Source organism: Palaemon carinicauda, chromosome 4 (genome assembly GCF_036898095.1).
Source record: "Palaemon carinicauda isolate YSFRI2023 chromosome 4, ASM3689809v2, whole genome shotgun sequence".
Classification (NCBI taxonomy): Eukaryota; Metazoa; Arthropoda; class Malacostraca; order Decapoda; family Palaemonidae; genus Palaemon; species Palaemon carinicauda.
Genome location: NC_090728.1, coordinates 80,590,149 through 80,610,169, shown reverse-complemented (window position 1 = coordinate 80,610,169; position 20,021 = coordinate 80,590,149). Strand labels below are relative to the sequence as shown.

Here is a 20,021-nt window from a genome sequence, read left to right as displayed (position 1 = left end):
TATATATATATATATATATGTATATATATATATATATATATATATATATATATATATGCATATATATATATATATATATATATATATATATATATAAATATATATATATATATATATATATATATATAAATATATATATACATATATATATATATATATATATATATATATATATATATATGTATATATATATATGTATATATATATATATATATATATATATATATATATATATATATATATATATATATATATACTGTATATATATATATATATATATATATATATATATATATATATATATATATACAGTATAAAAGGTATTTTGATCTTTACAGAGAGAGAGAGAGAGAGAGAGAGAGAGAGAGAGAGAGAGAGAGAGAGAGAGAGAAGCTATTGTATTTTATAACTAGTACGATAAGTCAATACTAGCACTTTCCAGTGTTTCATTGTTGAATAAATAACCATTTCATATAAATAACCATTTCATAAATTTTCCTGCAAGTTTCATCAAAATCACAAACGGTTCTGAATGGTACAGAAAAATACGACTGTATATAAAGACTATTCAAAAACAGAATTGCCAAAGAATAACGTAGGCCTAATTAATACAACCGCCACTAGCACTAATTATGTGAACTTTCCGACTAAAAGATCATTTTCTTCATATACACAAAAACTTTTGGATTCATTAACTCAATCTTTACATATATAGAAAACTTGTCAGAAATGACCACAGAGTGCTGTGACATTCATACAAAATAACAGTTCATAGTACTACAGAAGGGTAACTATACTAACAACTTATATCATGCGACTACAGATTACAAATTAATACTGTACCTGAGACGATGGACTACACATCAACTGTTCATTGAACTCTAGACTACATATCAATACTCTTCATGGGACTATAGACTACATATCAATACTGTTCATTGAACTCTAGACTATCTATCAACACTTCATGGGACTATAGACTACACATCAATACTGTTCTTGAAATGGACGATAAATCAACAGGTCCTGTAACTCTGAAATACAGACCAACACTGTACCTAGGACTACATATCAAGTAAACATTATTATCCCTGGGGCTAATGGACTCTATATATAACAACGTAGATGGACTATAGACTACTGGCGAGAGACATGGACTCCATATACAGTATAACAATGTACCTGTGACTAAACACCTGAGACTTAAGGGACCCTGACACTGGCACGAATTTGTGGCACGCATTGTCACGACTTTTGTCGTGAACTAGCATAAACGATGCGTGAACTGGAGTGAACATATCGTGAACTTGTCGTGACAGTCGTGGCGAGAATTTTGAAATGTCCAAAATTTGTGTCACGACAAAATTGTCGTGAACGATACGCGAACTGCTCGTGAACGCATCGTGAACAGTGCGGGACGATGCGGGAGGATGCGTGCCAGTGCGTGCCATGCCACGACTGCCACGCACAGTTCATGAGACGTTCACTCCAGTTCACGCATCGTTCACGCCAGTTCACGACATGTTCACGAATATGAGCACGTCGCAGCGTGGCTGTGCCTTCCCACTGACATGGTCACGCATTGATGGCACGACCAGTTCACGCACTGGCACACATCCTCCCGCATCGTCCCGCACTGTTCACGACAAGTTCACGCCAGTTCCAGACCACTTCCCGCCGGTTCACGACCAGTTCACGCCGGTTCACGACTAGTTCATGCCAGATCCCGACGAGTTCATGCTAGTTCACGCCTACTCCGCCACAGTGGCGCTCGGGTGGGATTTGGGGTGTATATATAGAGCTTCGAGGACACTGCTCGCCATTCCACAGCTCGCCAGCGAAGAGACAACATGCCAAGAAGTAGACTGACAAAAGGAAGGGGGAGAAGAATAGAAGTCAACATGGTAGAGGCAGAGACCGCTGATCGAGATAATTCTCCTCACTCATCAATATCAAGTCTCAATTTCGTGATCCCGGAGACACAGCAGGATACAAGCCAGAGTCAGGCATCCAGTGAGGATGAAATGAAGCAGAAGAAGCGGGTTCGGATGTCGAAGAAAGAAATCCCTGACTACCGCTGGACAGAAGAGGCGGAGACTGTGTTGGCCGACCTTGTGAAGGAGAACCCCATGCTGTTTGACAAGAAGCACAAAGAGTGGATCAACGCAGTAGCCAAGAACAGCCGGTGGGACGAACTTGGAAAGCAGCTGGATGCTCCTGCCACTGGTGCCCAATGCAGGAAGCATTACGAGAACTTGATGACCAGGGTGGGGAAGATTATGAAGAAGGAGAAGAAGAGTGGAGCTGGCCAGGCCCAAAGGAGTGGCCGTGAGGAGCACATCATGGAAACGTGGGCTTTCCTCATACTGGAATAAAATATGTTTGTATCTATGAAAGCTTAGTGGATTTGTATTGTATGAAAGTCATTTTTTTATACCTGTATATATATATATATATATATATATATATATATATATATATATATATATATATATATATATATATATATATATATATATATATATATATATATATATACAGTGAACCCTCGCTACTTCGCGGTTCGACAATCGCGGATTCACCACTTCGCGGGTTTTTTCCATAACCCATATATATATACATATCGCGGATTTTCCGGAAAATTCGAAAATACCGCGAAATCTGAAGACAACCAAATACGATATTTTGTTACCTGTAATTCCATTAATACTGTAATTAGTAATATCTGCTCTTACTGATTGTTCATTACATTACATATGATATATAATTCAGCACAGAAAGAAATAAAACACGAAAAGAGAATGTGATCATACGATAATACAGTACTGTATACAGTACGTAGTAAAATTAAATCGAACATGAAACGCAAATCAGATGCAGTCATACCATATTAGAATGGTGTAAGGCTGCTGTTGACTACTACTGTACGTACAGTACTACAAATGTAATGGATGTGCTTCTTTTCCATGAATCTTTTGTATGTATACGTACGTAGTACAGTACTGCATCCAATAATATTCTTTGTTGCAAAAATCACATTTCGAATAAGCGTACGAGAGAGAGAGAGAGAGAGAGAGACACACACACACATCCTACAAAAGAATAAAACACTGTAGCATACGTAAAGCTATTAAATATTGTTATTATTATTGTTGTTGTTGTTAATAAAATTATGATTGTTATTATTATTATCATTATTATTATTATTATTACAGTACTGTACTGTATTATTATCATTATTTATTATTATTATTATTAATCTATGTACGTTCGGTATGCGCGGGGCATCTTCTATGAGTTGGTAACCTACGCATCATATACTGTAAGACGGGTTGTGATTGGTTCAAGCGCTGATAGATGACGAATCAGAACTCAAGTTTTGTTATCTAGCCTGTGATTGGTGTTTTGCCATCATCTCCAACCCGCAGCATCTAAGGTTCTCGCGGGCCCGGATCGTCCACTCTCTGTTCCCGCGTATCGCAGAGTAGACGTTCTTAAGTTTGTGAATCTGTGCTGTGTGCGACTTTTTTAAGTTGAACTTTTTGTCAAATCCTACTGTAATGGCTCCCAAGCGTTCTGCTTCTCTTAAGGCTGGTAGTGAGCCTAAACGCCACCGAAGGATGATGACGATAGCTGAGAAGGTTACGCTTCTCGATATGTTAAAAGATGGTAGAAGTTACGCGTCCGCTGGGCGCCATTTTGGCATCAACGAATCTACTGTTCGCTATATCAAGAAGGACGAGGCGAACATTAGAAAGACGGCTGCAATCACCTTTAGCAGATCAGCGAAGCGAGTCGTTACAACGCGTAATAAAACGATCGTACGCATGGAAGGTGCTTTAGCTGTGTGGATTGCCGACTGCCGGAAGAAGAACATAGCCTTGGATACGAACACCATCCAAACAAAGGCTTTGAGCTTATATGAGAATTTTGCTGCAAAGGAACCTGAAGACGACGACGGCAACCATGCTGAAGATGATGATGATGCAGATGATCCTCAACCAGGGACATCCACTGATTCCCAGCCTCAGAAACGTTTTTCCGCCAGCAAAGGATGGTTCGCGAAGTTTCAGAAACGCTTCGCCCTGAAAAGCGTTTCCCTGCATGGGGAGGCTGCTTCCGCTGACACTGCCGCTGCTGAAACTTACGTGAACCAGACGTTCAAGAATATTATCGCCGAAGGTGGATACAAGCCGGAACAAGTCTTTAATATGGATGAGACCGGCTTGTTTTGGAAGAGAATGCCGTCGCGAACTTTCCTGTTCAAAGAGGAAGCCAAAGCCTCTGGCTTTAAAGCATTCAAGGATCGCGTTACCCTCGTGATGTGTGGCAATGCTGCTGGATTTTTGCTAAAGCCGGGGCTTATTTATAAGTCGAAAAATCCTCGCGCTTTGAAAAATAAAAATAAGAATCTCCTTCCCGTGTACTGGATGCATAATCAAAAAGCATGGATTACGAAGATGCTGACCTCCAACTGGTTCCATCAGTGTTTTATCCCGCAAGTCAGCAAATATCTCGTAGAGAAGGGCTTGCCATTCAAGATCCTTCTCCTTATGGATAACGCTGGTGGACACGCAACTGACCTGTCGCATGAGGGCATTCAGGTTGAGTTCCTGCCACCCAACACCACGTCATTAATTCAACCGATGGACCAGGGGGTTATCAGGGCGTTCAAGGCCCTCTACACGAAGAACACCTTGGCGGACCTCGTTGCGTGTGTGGATGCTGCCCAAGATGATGAGGATGAAGATTTTAACTTGAAGGCGTACTGGCGGCAGTACACCATAGCCACGTGCCTGCAGAATATTCAGAAGGCACTTCAAGAGATGAAACCTGCAACCGTGAATGCGAGCTGGAAGAAGTTGTGGCCCGAGATTGTTTACGACGACAAGGGATTTACTCCGTCGGAAATCCAACACTCTGCAATACGCAAATCTGTGCAGTTGGCTGCCATAATTGGAGGTGACGGGTTTGGCGACATGACGACTGAAGACGTCGACGAGTTGTTGGACTGCCATTCCCAGCCCCTAACTGACGCAGACCTCGAAGACCTGACGAAATCGGCAAGCGAAGAAGAGAGTGAAACCCAGGAAGAGACCCAAGAAAATGTCGAAGAAACGGGCTTAACATTAGAACGGCTTGCCAAGGCCTGCAACCATGCGAAGGAGTTGAAAGAAATGTTGCAAGAGTGGGACGAGGATATGGTTCGCTCGATGCAATTCTGCAACAAGATCGATGAAGACATGACTCCCTACAAAATGCTCTTGGATCGAAAAAAGAAGCAGCGGCAACAACTTCCGATCACAATGTTCTTCCAGCCTCGCAAAAAAGAGCCAGTTCCTCCTGCTAGTACGCCTTCGGAAGAAATTGAAGAAGTTTCCCAGGAAGAAGTTGAAGAGGTGTCCCAGGAAAAGACACCTCCGTCTGAAGAGACGTAAAATACTACCTGGCTGCACAGTAGAACACATCATCAGCTTCATCATCATCATTTCTACTGTGCAGCAAATTCATCGCCATCATCATTCAAGTTTTTCTTCAACTTCTTTCGTGGTGAGTACAGTAACAATCTTTATTTTTTACTTTAATATTCTTACATTCTAAAACTGTATTTGTGCCTGTTTTATAGTTTAGTACTGTACGTACTGTATGCATTAAGTTAAAGGGAAGGTTTTAAAAGTCTACATGTTGTAACCTATCATATATTTTTTGTTTAAAATTTACATTTACGTACGTAAAACAATCTCTCTCTCTCTCTCTCTCTCTCTCTCTCTCTCGTAAATTGATTTTTTATGTTTAAAATTTACATTTACTGTACGTACGTAAAACAATCTCTCTCTCTCTCTCTCTCTCTCTCTCTCTCTCTCTCTCTCGTAAATAGTTTTCCTGCTTTGCTACGTACAATACTGTATGTGCTGTACAGTACAGTGAACCCTCGCTACTTCGCGGTTCGACAATCGCGGATTCACCACTTCGCGGGGTTTTTCCATAACCCATATATATATACATATCGCGGATTTTCCGGAAATTTCGAAAATACCGCAATATCTGAAGACCCCAAATACGATATTTCGTTACCTGTAATTCCATTAATACTGTAATTAGTAATATCTGCTCTTACTGATTGTTCATTGCATTACATATGACATATAATTAAGCACAGAAAGAAATAAAACACGAAAAGAGAACGTGATCATACGATAATTCAGTACTGTATACAGTACGTAGTAAAATTAAATCGAACATGAAACGCAAATCAGATGCAGTCATACCATATTAGAATGGTGTGTACTGTAATGGATATGCTTCTTTTCCATGAATCTTTTGTATGTATACGTACGTAGTACTGCATCCAATAATATTCTTTGTTGCAAAAATCACATTTCGAATAAGCGTACGAGAGAGAGAGAGAGAGAGAGAGAGAGAGAGAGAGAGAGAGAGAGAGAGAGAGAGAGAGAGAGAGAGGCGTAAAATAGCGTACGTAAAGCTGTATTATTATTATTGTTATTATTATTATTATTGTTGTTGTTGTTAACCCTGGATAGGTACGATGGGTCGTTTGCGACCCCGAGCGTCAAAAAAAAACAGGTTTTTCTCACGTGACTCACCCCCGTGACTGAATTTGTGGGTGATCGACCTGCAGGAGGTGTCTCCCCTACACGCTCTAGTAGTGTCCAGATGTGCATTGCTGTAGCTGTACTCCTTCCCCGATTTCTGAGACGCGTCGGGGTCGAGCGCGACCGAGTTTACCCTTCTAAGGTAGTTTGCATAATTATCAAAGTTATTACGTATTATGAAATTGTCGTAGAATGGTGCAACTTGTATAGGTTATCAGTTGTGGAAAGTCTTGGTGGATTGTTTGGCTACCATGTGCATGATTTTTTTTTTAGTTAAAATGTCGTTCATCACCACGAGGACCATTTTACCGCGAGTGCCCCTTTTTCATTTTTTTTCATTTTTTTGCCAAGTCATTTTTCCGTAAGATATTGCCAAATAGGGTCGTAAAACTTTTGCTTGTTTAGTGTTGGAAAGTGTGTCTAGATGATCTGGCTACCCATGCATGACTTTGTTTTTGTCAGATACGACGTAGTTATTGGTATATTGGGTATTTAACTGCGGTTACCAATTTCTGTTTTTTTTCAATATTTGTAAAAATTACTACGTAGTAAGGAATTGCCGTATATTATTCATTTTTTTTTCATGTTTATGTGTTAGAAAGTGTGCCTTGATGGTTGGGCTAACACGTGCATGTCTTTTTTTTTTATCTGAGATGCCGTATATTAGAATGTCGGGCATTTTACCGCGAGTGTCCCTTTTTCATTTTTTTTTCATTTTTTTGCCAAGTCATTTTTCCGTAAGATATTGCGAAATAGTATCGTAAAACTTTTGCTTTTTTAGTGTTGGAAAGTGTGTGTAGATGATCTGGCTACCCATGCGTGATTTTGTTTTTGTCAGATACGACGTAGTTATTGGTATATTGGGTATTTAACTGCGGTTGCCAATTTCTGTTTTTTTTCAATATTTGTAAAAATTTACTACGTAGTAAGGAATTGCCGTATATTATTGATTTTTTTTTCATGTTTATGTGTTAGAAAGTGTGCCTTGATGGTTGGGCTAACACGTGCATGTCTTTTTTTTTTATCTGAGATGCCGTATATTAGAATGTTGGGCATTTTTCCGCAAGTGCCCCTTTTTATTTGTTTTGCATTTTTTTGCTTAGTCATGTTACCGTAAGGAATTGGCAAGTAGTGTCGCAAAACTTATATTTTTATAGTGTTGGAAAGTGTTTCTAGATGATCTGGCTACCCATGCCTATTTTTTTTTTAGCCAGATATGGCGTATATATAAGTATGTGTTCGATTTTCCTGTGATTGCCATTTTTTCGTTTTTTCCCATTTCTTTCAAAATTACTACGTACTAAGGAACTATCACAGAGTAATATTTCATTTATATGTTTATTTGTCGGAAAATGTGCCTTGATGGTTTGCCTAGCACGTGGCTGAAATTTTTTTTTTCTGAAATGCCGTATATTAGAATGGCCATTTTTCCACGAGTGCCCCTTTTTATTTGTTTTGCATTTTTTTGCTTAGTCATGTTACCGTAAGGAATTGGCAAGTAGTGTCGCAAAACTTATAATTTTATAGTGTTGGAAAGTGTTTCTAGATGATCTGGCTACCCATGCCTATCTTCTTTTTATAGCCAGATATGGCGTATATATAGGTATGTGTTCGATTTTCCTGTGATTGCCATTTTTTCGTTTTTTCCCATTTCTTTCAAAATTACTACGTACTAAGGAACTATCACAGAGTAATTATTCATTTAGATGTTTATTTGTCGGAAAATGTGCCTTGATGGTTTGCCTAGCACGTGGCTGAATTTTTTTTTTTCTGAAATGCCGTATATTTGAATGTTAGCCATTTTTCCGCGAGTGCCCCTTTTTATTTGTTTTGCATTTTTTTGCTTAGTCATGTTACCGTAAGGAATTGGCAAGTAGTGTCGCAAAACTTATATTTTTATAGTGTTGGAAAGTGTTTCTAGATGATCTGGCTACCCATGCCTATCTTTTTTTTAGCCAGATATGGCGTATATATAGGTATGTGTTCGATTTTCCGGTGATTGCCATTTTTTCGTTTTTTCCCAATTCTTTCAAAATTACTACGTACTAAGGAACTATCACAGAGTAATGATTCCTCTAGATGTTTATTTGTCGGAAAATTTTGTTTACTTTTTTTTTGATTGAATATCATCAAATTTTTTTAGCTAAAATATTATATTGTTTTACATTTTTTTTTTTCGATTTTGTTTCCCTTCAAAAAAAATTTTTTGGGTCAGAATTTTAATTTTATAGTCGTAAAATAATCGACAATTATCCAGCAACCCACCATACAATTTTTATGCATATCCAATAATAATTGGATTAGTAAATAACACCTTGAAATTGACATACCCTTTCTACATTTCAAGTGGCAGATTAGGGAGTCTGAGTCAGTGTGGTTGGCGGCCATTTTGTGGACATATCCGAAGCGTAAGCTGCCCTATCTATATATATTCTTGTTCCCTATAGAATTTGTGATATTTTGGTATATTTTTACCTGCATAAATATCATATTATATATTAAATATATGTATTTTTTTACGAAATTTCTAAGTACTCAAAAAATTACCTTTAGATATGGCCCCTGATATAAATGTAATTTACAAAATAATGAAGATTTTTTTACATATTTCTATTTTAGGATAACATATGTTTATTCCCTAAAAACATTAGCCACTTCCTATTTCATTTGGGTACCCAAAAAAATTCATGAAATTTGGACAAATTTTTTTGGCCAAAAAAAGTTACCCTTTTTTTCTCATTTCAGATCTTCACCTCCATGGGTCTGACTTCATCCAAAATACATCAAGATGTGTCCTAAACATTCAAGAATCAATTCCTAAAAGGATTTGTGTATATATGTATAAACTTTTTTTTTATGAATTTTTATGTCAGGTCTTTTTTTTTTCTACTTAATTTTTTAAAATATTTATAATAAATAGTTTTTCTGCAGATGAGTAGTATTTATCTTTACAGTTGTTTTAAGCATTCATTGAAGTTTTTTTTGGCAAAAGAAAAAAGGAGGTTACTGCAAAAACTGATTTTTCAAGAATTTTTTTTGGCGTCGGGGTCGTTCGCGTCCGAGTATACCCTTAAAGGGGTGTCCGAGGAGCGTACCTATCCAGGGTTAATAAAATTATTATTGTTATTATTATTATCATTATTATTATTATTATTACTGTACAGTATTATTATCATTATTTATTATTATTACGGTCTTGTACTTAATCTACGTACGTTCAGTATGCGCGGGGCATCTTCTATGAGTAGGTAACCAACGCATCATAGTACTGTAAGACGGGTTGTGATTGGTTCAAGCGCTGATAGATGACGAATCAGAACTCAAGTTTTGTAATCTAGCCTCTGATTGGTGTTTTGACCGCTTCTCCAACCCGCAGCATCTCTTTCCGCGGTCACTTTGTCTCCCGCTGTATCGCTGTGTTGACGTTAATTGTGAACTTTAATCTGTGCTGTGCGTGACTGTTTTAAGTTGAACTTTTTGTTGAACTTTCTGTTAAACCCTACTGTACAATGCCTCCCAAGCCTTCTGCTTCTACTAAGGCTGGTAGTGAGCCTAAACAGCACCGAAAGATGATGACGATTGCTGAGAAGGTGACGCTTCTCGATACTATGTTAAAAGACAGTAGAAGTTACGCGGCCGCAGACCTCGAAGACCTGACGAAATCGGGCAGTGAAGACAGTGAAACACAGGAAGAGATCCAAGAAAATGTCGAAGAAACGGTCTTAACATTAGAACGGCTTGCCAAGCTCTGCAAGCTTGCGAATGAGGTGAAAGAAATGTCGCAAGAGTGGGACGAGGATATGGTTCGTTCTGTACAATTCTGCACCAAGATCGATGAACACATGGCTCCCTACAGGATGCTCTTGCGAAAAAAGAAGCAGCGGGAGCAACTTCCGATCACAATGCCCTCAGAAGAAATTGAAGAAGTGTCTCAGGAAGAAGTTGAAGAGGTGTCCCAGGAAAAGACACCTCCGTCTGAAGAGACGTAAAATACTATTATTGGCTGCACAGTAGAAGACATCATCAGCTTCATCATCATCATTTCTACTGTGCAGCAAATTCATCGCCATCATCATTCAAGTTTTTCTTGAACTTCTTTCGTGGTGAGTACAATAACAATCTTTATTTTTTACTTAAACATTTTAATATTTGTGCCTGTTTTATAGTTTTGTACTGTATGCATTAAGTTAAGGGGAAGGTTTTTAAAGCCTATCATATTTTTTTTGTTTAAAATTTACATTTACGTACGTAAAACAATCTCTCTCTCTCTCTCTCTCTCTCTACCTCTCTCTCTCTCTCTCTCTCTCTCTCTCTCTCTCTCTCTCGTAAATTGTTTTCCTGCTTTGCTACGTACAGTATGTAATGTATGATTTTATATAGATACGGTAAATAATATTTGTAATAACATATTTTCTAAAAGCTTTTATGTACTGTAAATATCATTATTTATCACTTTCATCATGCGCGTTAAATGCCTTCTTTGTTCTGAGCGTGGTTGTTTACTGAGCGTACTTTATGACGCCGTCGTTTCAGGCGGCGTCATAAAGAAAAACATTTCATTTGGAAGTCCTAAGGAAAATTAAGTAAAACATTGGTAATAACAAAATCAACATACTGTATACATCAATATAATCGATGCAAAAACTAACCTATACATATATGTGTACAGTACACTAAATGAGTTTGTTTCTTCATTATGATCAGAGATAAACGTAAACAAAACATTGGTTGCCATTTTTTATCGGGCTTTTTAGGTGTTTAGGAAACGCATGATATAAAATCGCCTTTAATATTTGTGCCTGTTTTAGTTTAGGGTACTGTAGTACATGCATTAAGTGTTCTGTACATTAAAGGGTAGTTTGTTAACAGTACTACGTACAAGGGAAGGTTTTAAAAGTCCGAATATACATGTTAAATAAATAGGTAAATATGATGTCACTACTTCGCGGATTTTCACCTATCGCGCCCGCGTCTGGAACCTATCTACCGCGATAAACGAGGGTTCACTGTACTGTATGATTTTATATACAGTAGATACGGTAAATTATATTTGTAAGGTAACATATTTTGTAAATGCTTTTACTGTAAATACTGTACTGTATCATTATTTATCACTATCATCATGCGCGTTAAATGCCTTGTTTGTTCTGAGCGTGGTTGTTTACTGAGCGTACAGTACTTTATGACGCCGTCGTTTCAGGCGGCGTCATAAAGAAAAACATTTCATTTGGAAGTCCTAAGAAAAATACGTAAACTAAAACAATGGTAATAAAAAAATCAACATACAGTACTGTATAATCAATATAATCGATGCAAAAACTAACCTATACATATATGTGTACACTAAATGAGTTTGTTTCTTCATTATGATCAGAGATGAACGTAAACAAAACATTGGTTGCCATTTTTTATCGTGCTTTTTAGGTGTTTAGGAAACGCATGATATAAAATCGCCTTTAATATTTGTGCCTGTTTTAGTTTAGGGTGCTGTAGTACATGCATTAAGTGTTCTGTACATTAAAGGGTGGTTTGTTAACAGTACTACGTACAAGGGAAGGTTTTAAAAGTCCGAATATACATGTTAAATAAATAGGTAAATATGATGTCACTACTTCGCGGAATTTCACCTATCGCGGCCGCGTCTGGAACCTATCTACCGCGATAAACGAGGGTTCACTATATATATATATATATATATATATATATATATATATATATATATATATATTTATATCCCTCTGTGCCTATATAAAAAAAATGCTTGTATTTGTTATTATCTTATTTCCAGGTATTGATAGATACATAATCGAGGTATCGACAGCAGCCCCCTACACTCAGTAGGGAGTGTAAGGGTGAGAGAATTAGGGTATTGCCTGTTACTAGTGTGTAGTGGTCTGTTTAACTGTTATAACTGAAGGTCTGCAATGACTCATGAATACCTTCATCGTCAGACTGATAAGGGCCAACTTGTAAAAGAGATTGGGATGACAGGGAATCCTGCCGATTGGAGATCTGAGACTCCTGCTGAAAAAAAAAGGTTTATGGTGACTGAGTTTTCCATATTCATGATATGAGAGAGATGTGGGACAAGAATTAAATTATGGTATGTTAGAGTCCTGCGATCAAGGAAAAAACTGTATTGAGGTGTTGTATTAAGTAAAGTGCAATATTTTTCATACTTTCCCACCAATGTGATGCAAACACTTCTGAAAGCTTACAGAAACTTTAGTGTAAGAATGAATTGTGTGATGTGATTGCAAGTAATGAGGGAAGACAGACACTGTCCCTCAGCTGTATATTGGCATGCCATTCTTCAGTTTAAGCTGCCGTTCTTCAAAGCAGATTTGACGGCAGAACATGACTGGTCAATATTAAGGCCATTGATTATTAACATTGGGGAAGTTTTCAGTAAAGAATTCGGGCATTGAGGGTTCTGCAGTCATGTTTTGTTAGGATTTTAATGTTCCGTTTTGTAACTGAAGTGGTATATCTTGCATGTAGCTAGTATTTTTTCTCTTGCTGGTAAAATATGCAAAAGGGATGTTAATTTTGCCCTTTGATTATTCTACTTGATATATTATTCCTAACTGTTTTTCCAAATAAATATTTTTTTTCTTGTGTTTTATGAATACAGCATATCATTCCAGTTCCTACACCAATGTGCCCCCCTTCCCTAGCCACTGTTTTTTAAGATCTCTTAAGTACAGAAATTTATCATAATTCTTTCCTCCCACAGTGTGTTCCTTTATTAATTATAATATTCCCTTTCACCTAATGTTCTTATACCTTTACTTATAATCAGCAAGCCAAAGGCAAGAGAAGGAAAGGTATGATAAATAACAAGGTTCAAGCTGGGTCCCCTTGCCCAGTATAAATCAAGGGGTGGTGCCCAGAACTCCGTTCTCTTGACCTGTTACTTAGTTTTTTTTGGGTATTACACCGTTGTATATTTGTTGTGTAGTGAACGTCGGGTTGTGGTCGGCATTGGGACACTAGGCAGTTCGGGTGCTACCTCTGGCCACAGTCCGCAAACCACTACAATACAACATATCGTCCGGGGAGAGACAGTCTCCAGTGAGCAGTTTCCTGGCTCAGAAGCAGGTGCAGTGACGGTCAGCGACAGAGACGATGATGAAGTGAGGTCCACAGGTTCCCACAGCCAAGCATCTACCAGCACCTGGAAGGACAAGGGCAAGGGGAAGCGGTCCATCCCAACAACACTAGACACCACACCCAGCGACACCTGGGTGTCTGACAAGGACTTCAGTACTGTATTGAAGAATGTGAGAATCCAAATGTCTACATGTAGATTGTATTCCAGTTTCATCCATTGTTTTTGACATAGAATGTGCAATCTGTTGCATTAAAATGCTGTACTAAATTGTTACAATGTTTGTATGTTTCAGATCATGTCGAAAGCAGAATCCTTGGCGACCTCGTTCAGCGGCCAGCACAAGATTGTTCACGATTTTGCGTGCCTGCTGGAAGGCCACATGCGTGCCATCCCAGAGGACTACTGGCATGAGTTCCAGATTGAGTGCCTCAACCTTGTACACCGCTACAGGCAGCGGCGTCAGGTCTTCCAGCAGCCACAGCAACAACCAGTCGTGACCTGGGCAGGCCCACAGCAACAGCAACCTTGGCAGCCCCCACAGCAGCAGCAACCTTGGCAGCCCCCTCAGCAGCAGCAGTTCTGGCATCCACCTCAACCAGCACCCTCGCAGGCACAGCCAGAGCAGCAGCAGCAGCATCGTCCAGCCAGTCATAACTGGATGCCGCCCCAGTCACCACAGTACTCAGGCCAGTCTTCCTGGCCCCGTAACACAGAGTGGCAACCAGGGATGCCAACTGCACTGTCAGCCACCCCTGTCCAGGGTCCTTCACCATCAACCTCATTATCCTCGCCCACCCTTGTCCAAGCTCCTTCACCAACACCTTCATTGTCGTCGCTGTCATCGACATTCGAGTCCCCTCTGACACCACTCAGCTTCCCTGTCCTGACCCCGGGGACCCTCGAGAGCAACCTAGAAGAGGCCATGTCACCCTCACCCCTCTACACCTCCAAGGAACTCAACACCCCACCAGTCCAGCAGGCATCCCCATGCAGCAGTACCACAACCACCAAGGACAAGGACACCGACTGATGAGACACTTGTAAATATTTGTAAATAATTGGACTGTGATACTTGTACATATATGCTGTTTTAATGTAAATAAAATATTTTTTATTTCAAAACACTTATTTTTGTCTATTACCTTAAAATACAAAAAAAAAAAAAATGGAAACGAAAAAACAATAAAAAGGAAAGAAAAATAAACCCAAAACTTTTTGATGTTTGCTGTTTTAATGTAAATAAAATTATTTCTTATTTCAAAACATTTCTATAACTTTAAAATAAAGAGAAAACAAATGGAAACGAAAAAATAAATAAAAATGAAAGAAAAATAAACCAAAAAAATTTTTGTTTGCTGGTTTAATGTAAATAAAATGATTTCTTATTTCAACACACTTATTTTTCTCTATTACCTTAAACTCAAGAGAAAGAAAATGGAAACGAACAAATAATAAAAAAGAAAGAAAAATAAACCAAAAATTTTTTGATGTTTGCTGTTTTAATGTAAATAAAATTATTTCTTATTTCAAAACATTTCTATAACCTTAAAATAAAGAGAAAGAAAATGGAAACGAAAAAATAAATAAAAAGGAAAGAAAAATAAACCAAAAAAATTTTTATGTTTGCTGTTTTAATGTAAATAAAATGATTTCTTATTTCAACACACTTATTTTTCTCTATTACCTTAAAATCAAGAGAAAGAAAATGGAAACAAACAAATAATAAAAAAGAAAGAAAAATCAACCAAAAATTTTTTGATGTTTGCTGTTTTAATGTAAATAAAATGATTTCTTATTTCAAAACAATTATTTTTCTGCATAACCTTTAAATAAAGTGAAAAAATGGAAAAAAAAAATAAAACACTAAATAAAAAGGAAAGAAAAATAAACCAAAAAATAAAGGGAAAAAAAATACCAGCAAGGACACTGACTGAGATGAGATGAGACACTTGTAAATATTTGTAAATAATTGGAATGTAATACTTGTACATATTTGATGTCTGCTGTTTATATGTAAATAAAATGCTTTCTTATTTGAAAAAATAAAGGGCAACAAAAAATTCACACGAAAAAAGATACGTTTCTTTTATTTATAAAATGGAACAACTATGCAGCTCATGGAGGTACTACAATTTTTTCTTGCCAAGGGACAGCACCAGCAGGGGACATGTAGTAATGTGAAAGGTAGTCTCGCTGATCCTTTGCATCCTTCTGAGTATGATGGCCGGGTAGAGGCTCCAGCCCCTGCAGGTGTTGCTCAGTCCTCCATCCACCAGGGATCAGAGCATGTGTGTCCGGATCTTCGTAGTCCACTTCTGACAAAGCGCATGGGTATCTGATGAGGACGAGGTTGTGCAGGACACAGGCACACATAGTGATCAGGTTGATGGTGTCGGGGTTCTGCTGCATCGTCGTCAAGAAGCAACGGAACCTTTGACATAAAATTCCAAAGGCATTCTCCACGACACGTCGAGCACGAGACAACCTGTAGCTATATATGCGTTCTCGTAGGACTTGTGACCGATGGGAGAATGGTTTCATCATCCAGGTTCGGAGAGCAAAGGCGTCATCCCCTACGAAGTGATAGGGCACTGGGTGGCCATCATTAGGGAGTGGTTCTGGTTGAGGCACTCCAGCTCTGTTGTCTTCTACAGCATCATGCAGAGAACAGTTGCTCCATGTTCCTCCATCCGACGCACCACCCTCTGCCCCAACATCCACATAGAGGAACTTGTAGGAAGCATCTGCCACTGCCATCAGTACAATGCTGTGGAAGCCCTTGTAATTGTAGTAGTAATAGCCAGCATTGCGTGGCTTCTTTATGGCGATGTGCTTTCCATCCACAGCCCCCAGACAGTTGTGGTAATTCCATCTGGAGCTGAACCTGGCAGCAACTTCCTTCCAGGCCTCTTCAGTTTTGGGGGCAGCGCAGCACTTCGTCCTTGTAGACCGCGATGACGGCTTTACACACCTCGGGTATGAACTTGCAGATGGTACTTGCTTTAACCCTGAAGCTGTACTGCAGACTTTGATAGGAATTTCCAGTGGCTAAAAAGCGGAGGGTGACAGCAAGCTTGAGTCCAACTTGAAGCGGTTCCCTAAAAAAGGTGGACTGCTTCTGGAGGTGCGGGGTTAACTTGTCAACCATCTCTTGAAACAGGTCAGGTGTGATTCTGAGGTAATTTTTGTAGCCCCTTTGATCTTCCTTGTGGAGTTCAGTCAATAGACTGTCATACTGTCCAAAGTCGTGCTTGGTTAACCATTCCCTGACCAACTCTTTCCTTCCTATCTTTCTTTGAGGTGGGGTTGCCTTTTGTTTCTCTTTTTCCTCTGCCAGCCTTTTCTGCTGCTCTCCAACAAAGGCTACAGCAGCTGCCAGGTATAGGTATTTTCTCCTCTTTGCAATGGTGTCTCTGACAGTAAGCATTGTTGTCTCTTCCGAAGCCAATCCAAGAATGTCCTCGGGTTGGAGAAGCCCCGTTTTTATATGGCGTGGCCTAGTCGTGAACTGGCGTGAACGATGAATGCCAATGCGGGAAGTGCGAAAACTATGCGTGAATGTGTCGTGAACTCGTCGTGCCAATGTAGTGAACTTCTCGTGAACTCGTTGTGAATTATGCGTGAACTTGTCGTGAACAGTGCGGGAACCTCCCAGTGCGTGCCACAAAAGTGTCACGCCTTGCCACGACAAATGCGTGCCAGTGTCAGCCAGGCTTTAAGAATATTTTTTCCCTGCTAAAACTGAAGGAAGACTTACTGACCTGATGTGGGCTGTCTAGACTCTAGAGGCCTCCCCAGACGTCTTGTCTTTGTCGCTGCGCTGAGGATTGTTGCTCTCCGGATTGCTATTACTGCCGCTGTTGCTGTTGCTACTGTTATTATTATTGTTATTATTGTTCGTGTTGTCAGTGCTGCATTCTTTGGACTTGCCGTTCATGGCACCTCACCTCACATGGTTCTGTTTCAGTCGAGGCTCCTGTGACAGAGAGAATTAGAGAATTAGAGAATTAGACTCATGATTAGGACATTGAAATCTCCAAGCTTGATACATGGCTAAAGAGGCTCCTGTAACAGAGAATTAAACTCATGATTAGCATGTTGAAAGCTCCATACTTGGCTCTGGGTTAAAGAGGCTCCTATGACGGAGAGAATTAGAGAATTAGACTCATGATCAGGACACTGCAATCTCCAAACTAGTCTCATGATAAATCTTAAATAAATCACATTAACAATTACAAATTCACATTAAAAACTACAAAATTACTGCTTCACAAAGCTCTTTCAATAATTATGTTAACTGGTAGGCTATGACCTATGAAGCAGGTATACCAATGAAAGCAATAATGTGACGGGGCTTATTAAAGCAGATAAAAAAGTAATGTTTCTAAAGTCTTAGGAGTGTAAATACAGAAATATTTCAACATTGAATTACAAATTTAGAATGAATATGTATCCACAAGTTTAATCATTAAAACTGCATTTATATAGTATGCAAAATGAAAAATTGTATAAAGCAGGACCTATGCATACAAGACTATACACATAAATAGGCCTACATACGTATGCAATGTCTTAAAACTTACATTTAAGTCAATCGTACGAAATATGTATATTGTACAACAAATGCAGCCTTTTCTAGGCCACTGCAGGACACAGGCCTCAGACACGTCTTTACTCATGCCTGGGCTTTGGACAGTTTTTACCACCAAGCTGGCTACTGCGGATTGGTGATGGTGGGAGACTTTTGCCTAATACACAAACCCTTTCACTCAGAACAGGTGTATGTACGTTTAAAGGTTTAAAGGCCGCACATGAATGGCAGAGGCAAGGGACAGTGACATTGCCCTATCAAGCAGGACAATGCCCTAAAGACTGACCATATTACATTTGATCAGTGCCGAAGCCCCCACCCAAGCTAGGACCAAGGAGGGCCAGGCAAATGCTGCTGAGTGTTGCACATGTATAGAGTCATACATGTATTAAGTCATTCCTAAATGACTATCAAACACAAGTACTGTATACGTAACGATTTAGATACACGTGTATATACCATAAACAGCTGTCTTATCTCCAATATTAGTCATTAGCCATTCAGATAAGTAATTAATACACGCAAGTGCATACTTAATAGCATAGAGCATTGGATATATGGGGAATATGCTTGAGGACTATGAAGCGCGAAGTGGGAGATGATGAATGGAGCAGTGAATTAAAAACTCAAGATATAGACGACTGGCAAAATCTAACCGAGGCCCATTGCATCAATAGGCGCAGGAGAAGATGATGGTGAAGATGATTTACAAGTATACTATTTATCACCAATATGTATAAGTATTTATCCATAATATGTATAAGTATTTATCCACAATATATATAGGTATTTATCCACAATAAGTATAAGTATTTATCCACAATATGTATAGGTATTTCATATATATATATATATATATGTATGTATATATATACATATATATATATATGTATGTATGTATGTATGTATGTATGTATGTATGTATGTATATATATATATATATATGTGTGTGTGTGTGTACATATATATATATATATATATATGTATATATATATTCTTATTTCTATTTGAACACAATGTTGTGTTGATATTTATCCATATATATATATATATATGTGTGTGTGTGTGTGTATATACATATGTATATATATGTATATATATATGTATATATATATATATATATATATAAATATGTAAATATATATATATATATATACATATATATATACATATATAATATATATATATATATATATACTGTATATATATATATATATAAATTTCTACTCATACTTGGGATCGAACGCTAGCCCCTTCTAATGAAAGGCCAGGTCGAAACCAACCATGCCACGAGAGGCCTTTAAAAGATATCGGAACCTGACGCTACCCAGCTGTCCGAGGATTTACCTGGCGAGACATTAGTCTCTTACCAGCGAGTTTTACCCGATATCCCGGCCCACCACGTGACACAATTGGTAGTAATTCATTCAAATTACCCCTAATGAGTCAATATGGATAAATATCAACACAACATCGTGTTCAAATAGAAATAAATTTCTACCTCATACTTGGGATCAAACGCTAGCCCCTTCTAATGAAAGGCCAGGTCGAAACCAACCATGCCACGAGAGGCCTTTAAAAGATATCGGAACCTGACGCTACCCAGCTGTCCGAGGATTTACCTGGCGAGACATCAGTCTCTTACCAGCGAGTTTTACCCGATATCCCGGCCCACCACGTGACACAATTGGTAGTAATTCAT

At 38.5% G+C, this 20,021-nt stretch overlaps 1 protein-coding gene across 4 annotated transcripts in view; it reads right to left on the bottom strand.

Annotated features, from left to right (window-relative positions):
* LOC137640028 (zinc finger protein 665-like) overlaps positions 1-20,021 on the bottom strand; it is a 173,532-nt gene that overhangs the window by 56,432 nt on the left and 97,079 nt on the right. For 3 of the 4 annotated variants that reach the window (XM_068372391.1, XM_068372392.1, XM_068372393.1), the window contains exon 2: positions 17,490-17,704. The exons of the other annotated variant lie outside the window; for it this stretch is intronic. The gene's annotated coding sequence lies outside the window, so the exon portion shown is untranslated. The remainder of the gene's footprint in view (positions 1-17,489; positions 17,705-20,021) is intronic. 4 annotated transcript variants of the gene reach the window in all.